The sequence below is a fragment of the Lactuca serriola genome, chromosome 4 (genome assembly GCF_051521515.1).
Source record: "Lactuca serriola cultivar US96UC23 chromosome 4, Lser_US96UC23_V15, whole genome shotgun sequence".
NCBI classification, from domain to species: Eukaryota; Viridiplantae; Streptophyta; class Magnoliopsida; order Asterales; family Asteraceae; genus Lactuca; species Lactuca serriola.
In genome coordinates this window covers 26,812,445-26,818,848 of record NC_136411.1, presented here as the reverse complement: position 1 = coordinate 26,818,848, position 6,404 = coordinate 26,812,445, and the positions used below count along the sequence as shown (strand labels likewise).

The following is a 6,404-nucleotide window of genomic DNA, read 5'->3' as shown; positions in this document are numbered from 1 at the left end:
AGTATTGCAAGTTAGCAATATTAATTATAGAAAACAAGAGTTATACTTTGCAAAGTTGTAAGAGTTGAAAAGTTGTTTTTCTATAATTAAGGGAGAGAATATTGTACTTCGTTCAAAATCTAAAGCTTAGATTGAGAAATTTTAATAAATTTAGTCAAAGGATACATAGTGTGTTCTTAAATTTCGATTATGATTACGGTATCCCTCTTCATAGTTCGAATGGTAAGAACGTGACACATAAAATATTATGGCAGAAGATTGATAGAGTATCGTATCTTTATGTAAGACATTATGCATCGTGTCCCATACGTTTCGGGTAAAGGATCGATTGCAAGTGTTATAATATTTGACCATTCTAAAAATTTTCCAAATGTCTAGCTCATTAAGAGGGAAAAAGGACAAGAATCGGTTTTGACTAAGATAATTAAACAACTATCAAAGGACGATCCAAAGTTCGTTGATGATTGGTCGCCTGTGAGTAGTTGGAAGTATGGTATTGAATGGACCATATCGTTATTATTATGAATAAATAAGATTCTATTAAGAATGAGTTGTCATATGGTAAATATGAAAATGTTTCCATAATTGGGAGTTGAAAATTAAGAATTTATGTCTAGATTAGAAAATTTTATGCAAAAGGATGTTCAAAGGAATGTACTTTGAGTGAGAGACATCACATCTATAAAATTGTTCTGTAACAACTTTGATAGAGTACCTTATGATTTCGTTGGCCGAGTCTTTGTGATTTTTGTGGCGTGACTTCACAAGAGGATCATTGCATAAAATATTAGAATTTGACATATTCTAAAAGGTGGAAAGAATTTGGTATTCTTACACTAATTATAAGGATTGGGGATTGTGAAATGAGTTGCATTTGAAAAGTTTCAATTGATCTATTTCACAAAGTATGGACCATGGGAAACCAAAGTGTGCATGCTTTGAGCATCGGACAATTGTGGTTATGATTCGAGTTATAAAGTTGATTATCTGAAACATTAAACAATGGATAATGAGTAATCGATATGGTGATAAATAAAAGGTGTTTTATTTATAGTCAAAGGTTTGGGACCATATAGGATTAGTATTATTCTTGTGTTTCACTTTGCATGTTTTGACTTCCTGAATAATTAATTATTTCAGAATAATCAAATTATTCGAATGGTCCACAGTCGTTCATATGTTGGAAGTAGGTATGAATGAAGACTGTCATGAATTGGTTTGTAGATTGTCTAAAGTGTATTAGACATAGCAAAGGTTTGCTGCAACGTTCATGAGTGCTTATGAATATGATTTTAGCCATTGGATTAAACTCATGCTCACTTGGATCGCTTCATGGATGTTATCACGAGTGATTGGTGAGACGATAATATCTTGTATTCTTGAAACCGAGATGTGTGAGTTGTATCTTGCGAATCGGTTACACATTGATAATATGTAAACACACCAGTACCTCGGTGTTATAAAACTTATGTTGTGTGTGATTTAGTGAGTGAGTGCAAGCAAACATTGAGTCGAATTTTATCCGTTCCTTTTGCCCAAAGTGGGATAAAAGCGATATCTGTGGGCCCCTCGATGATTTAGTGATGACAAACGTAAATGCTCGGTCGGGCTAGGGCTAATTTGATTTGTTCAATTAGTCAGTCGTCGTAAATCGGAAATCGGGAAACAACACATAGACTGAGAGAATGATTTCAATCCATGTCTCACGTCTATACGATATCTAGAATGGAGGAATATATGATCCCTTATCTAAAGGACAGGTTACTGATAAGATCGGAGTTCGACAACGTCTTTGAGATCTATGATTGCTAATCAAGTTGTATTTACATTTGTGGTTACTAGACTTATCCAAGTGGGAGACTGTTGGATTAGTATCTAAGCCCGTAACCGTATTTGTCAAGTACTTGACCCGATTGTGCATGGTCCTTTTGGGTTGCCTTCACCAAAGCAACTTGACTGGAGGAATAATAGAGAAAGAGGTTATTATGATTTATTAATATGTTATAAGAATAATATATTAAGGGAGAAATCATATTTGTTTAATTAATATTGTTCAATAATTAATTAAGAATTAATTTTGTGATCAAGTGTAATTAATTAAACTAAAGGGGCTGAATTGTAATTATGTGATAGTTACAAAATATGGTAATGGTTATCCTTGATATGGGTTGGACGAATTCAAGGGATAAGATATCCTTGAAATCGTCCAAAGGATAAGGATAAGGGATTTCAAGGCTTATCTTATGGTTACTTGGTGGGCAAGCAACTAGATAAGGATAAGGACTGAAACCCTAATCTCTACACCTATATAAAGACCCCTAAGGCCATAAGAATTCGTCCATGCCTTGTCTAGGGTTCCTAGGGACGAATTTCATACCTCTTCTCTCTCTCTCTCTCTCTCTCTCTCTCTCTCTCTTGCCTCTCCATTTGCTCTTGGTGCTTGTGAGCCACTAGAGGTACTACACTTGTGGTACTTGCTTTCAAAGATAAGAAGATTCAAGATTTAGGTTGTTATTACAATATAACAACAAGAGGTATGTATTTCATCTTTCCTTGTGGATTTCGAAATTCCTAGAAGCCTTTTAGGGTTCTTCAAGTGTTCATAATGTTGTATAACTAATAGTGATAACATAGATCCAATTATAGGGTTGCATGCACACATATGATTGTTTGTATAAAACCCATCAATTATGATAGTGTGACCATTGATGAGTGTTCGACAACTTATATATTGGAAATGTGTTTAACCGGATGAAGTGGTGCATGCCTAGGGGTGGCAAATCGGGAATTATGCCGTGTTTTTGTCTGACACAACACGACATGACAAAGTTCTATGTGACACGAACACGAGATGATATAATGTCATGTTTTTTGATGTAACACAATACGACATGACAAAGATAACATAAATAACAATTAGTTAATTTAATTAATAATTAATCATAAACAACACCAAAAACATGACAAAAAATGTTAAATCGTGTCAAATTTCGAACACGAACACGATAGGACACGACATCGTGTTTTTTACATTTGACAAAAACAAATATTCGAATTGCAGTTTTGCCCCAATTTTGTTTTGGGTTGCGTAATTTTTTCGTGTCGTGTCATCAATTACCACTCCTATGATTGCCAAATGTTATCGAGGTAGCCACAGGCAAGTCGAGATTTGTAATAAGGCTATTGGAAGTGGTCTCAATATGACATCTACATTGCTAAGATTAACTTGACAAACACCTTGACCTCGGCATGCCTAATTGAGACCTCCTACTCAACAACCAAGTGCTAAGCCCCTCTGACCTCTTTGACTAGGCAATCCCAATAGTTATATTTTATATTTTATTATTTCAATGCAAATATTTTATAAATATCATCCCCTCTAAATGGCAAGATATTAAAGAGGCACGACATAAATGAGATGATGCTTACATGAAAAAAAAAAGTGTGACAAAATTGATACCAACCTTCCAACCTAAAAGTTGCAAATTTTTGAAAATGGTAAACCCAAAATATACATTATCTATTGATTCCGAGTTCATATCACACGGAAAACTAACCATGATAATATAATAGTCTTAAGATAAAGTTAAAATAAAAGAGAAAAAGATAAATTTACATTAATTTTGTAAACTTTTTCTAAGAAATAACCAAAAAATAAGAAATGACATATATATATATATATATATATATATATATATATATATATATATATATGTCATTTCTTATTTTTTGGTTATTTCTTAGAAAAAGTTTACAAAATTAATGTAAATTTATCTTTTTCTCTTTTATTTTAACTTTATCGCCACCATTACCATCGATGCAGTCGCCATAATCTCATGTCTAACACCACTCACACTCAGCATCACCTTCACCATAACCGCTCTATACTGCTGCCATCGTCGCAACCTCTACTTACACAACCACCAGAAAATGCATCAGTACTTTCTTGTTCTTCTTCGTTTACCACCGATTTAGATCTACGGTATGTTCTCATAAATGAGCCCTAAATCTATATTGATTCAAGCTTCTAGTTTTAATTTGTAAATTCCTTTGAATATCAGTAAATATACCCTAAACTGATGGATTTGATACCTTAAATTCATTCAGGTTCTTTCTCTCTCTACCTCATACTCAATTTTAGTTTTTCAAGTTGTTCGTCTAATTGGATTCTGTACACTACATTTATTATGTAAAATCCAAATTTATAACATATGAATGAGCTAAATCACTTTAGTTACCGTTCTCTATGTTTAGATCTAAGATATATACGAAAGAGAGAAAGAAAAACGAGGAAAAAGGTTGTTTTCTTTATTCATGTACGATACATTGCTCGGGTTCGTCTTTTACACAATTTCAACCTTCTGTTTTGCAGTTTCATATGATTTTTGTTAGTAATCAATTTCCTAAATCATTTTATGTTTCTAGTTTATATCGGTTTTTGCATCATTTTGTGTTGCCTAGCATTCTACATTTACTGGTGTATATATGAAATGATGTTGACTGGCTTTCCTCATCTGGAAATTCATATGAAGATGAAGCATAATAATTGTAAGGTTTTGGTGATTATTTGGATATGTGGTGTAATTTTGTTGTGGGTCTCCATGGTTATGAAATCGAGTCCTGATTACATAGTATTTTGATAGTGGGAATACCTTATTCATATTACATTGTTTTTTATCTCAACAGAATTGACATGAATCCTAGATTTGAAGTATCTTTTGGTTCAAGAATCATACCAGTCTCTTGAAACGCTATTGGATTTATAAAAACATCACCCTTTTCAGGTAAATCACCAATGGAAGGTACAAGAGTGTGATGCATAAAGTGGTTTCTTGAACATATGAGATCCAATGCCAATAGCTTCATTTTTCAATCTGAGCTCTTATGATGTGACCTACTTTCTAATACTTACTCATTCCACCTTTTTGATTGGTTGTTCTATGTTTTCCTCACTGACCCCCTTTTCTGCCTTTTGCTAGTGAAAACTGGCATTAATGGCTAGAAATTGGCAACTGTTGACATATATCTCAAAAGATTGATTCTACATGAGTAGAAGTTCTAATCAAGTTTATAAATTTATTATGAATGTCTCATAACATAGTGTTCATTTGAAATGTATTATCATAATTCTCTAATATAATATATCGCTTTTTGGTATAGATTCTACCAACTTTAGAGGAACAAGAGGTACTACTCTAAAAACAATAAAATATTATAGATGAGAGGCAAGCTAGACATTGATTCACCTCAATCTTTATTATTGGTATTCATTCATTGTTTGATTCATTTAGTCATCCTAGAGGTTTGTTATTATGTTTTTTTAATCAATGTATGTCCCTTTGCAATCACTATTAACTTATAGGATGCAAATGTTTATAATTTCTGGTAGATGTCAACTTGATTTGTTTTACATCTTAACAATTGTATTAGTCGATACTATCAAGTCTTGAAGTTAATATATATACACATTATTTTGTTTTATCTTATTAACTTATTTTTGTAAGTAATCTATTTTCTTTTACATGTTTGTTAGGCCGATAATGGAATGCCAGGTAGCATTTTTAAATTTGACTTGGTTGTTGGAGGGACTTGGTTAAAGGGGGGTTGTTTTTGATAGTTTTATTGTGTAATTACTAACTAGAAAAGAGCAAATTTAATCAATTCATCGTTTTACATATTACTTGGACTTGTATAATCAGAAAATATATGTTAATGGTCAAAAGTTCCATTAATTTGATGTATAATTTAGATTTTTGTTTGTAGTTGGTTTGTAGGAGATGAACAAAAAAATGAGGATATCGTCTTAAGAATAATAAAATAATAAAAGGTAATGTTTTTTTCTAAATGTGGATGTCAATCATCCATAAGGAGCATCTATTTTGGTTTAGAGATATGAAAATATATTCAAAGTGGAATGTAAGGGATTTCAAATTAAAAAATAATGCATAATAAACACATGAAAATTGTTGTTTTTATTAGAATATATAATGCAAACATAAAAAAGATAAAGTGAATGAGAACCATATTTTATTTTAATTTCCTAAAGATCTTTGGTGAAAATAATAATAATAATAATAATAATAATAATAATAATAATAATAATAATAATAATAATAATTTTTGCTAAATATTCGTTTTGGATGGTTTTTCAATGATAATTACCATTAAAATAAAAAAGACTAATAAATATAGTAATAATAATATTGTGTTTGTTATCTTAATTATACTAAGATGACAAAATTCAAACATTTATCGCTATTTAAGAATTTTTCGCTGATTAATTTTATTTATAATATCTCAACGAAAAACATGTAATATTCAGAAATATCTAAATAGATGGAAATGACACAACACCTTTAATAATCTATGCTTCAAAAAAAAACATTTTGACTTCTCATATGTAG

At 31.3% G+C, this 6,404-nt stretch overlaps 1 long non-coding RNA gene across 1 annotated transcript; it reads left to right on the top strand.

The window, feature by feature from the left end:
• The first annotated feature begins 3,727 nt into the window (after positions 1 to 3,727).
• On the top strand, positions 3,728 to 5,412 carry LOC145101232 (uncharacterized). The gene is made up of 2 exons (XR_013705528.1): positions 3,728 to 3,982; positions 4,687 to 5,412. It is a non-coding gene; the product is annotated as an uncharacterized LOC145101232 (long non-coding RNA).
• Positions 5,413 to 6,404: the final 992 nt, after the last annotated feature.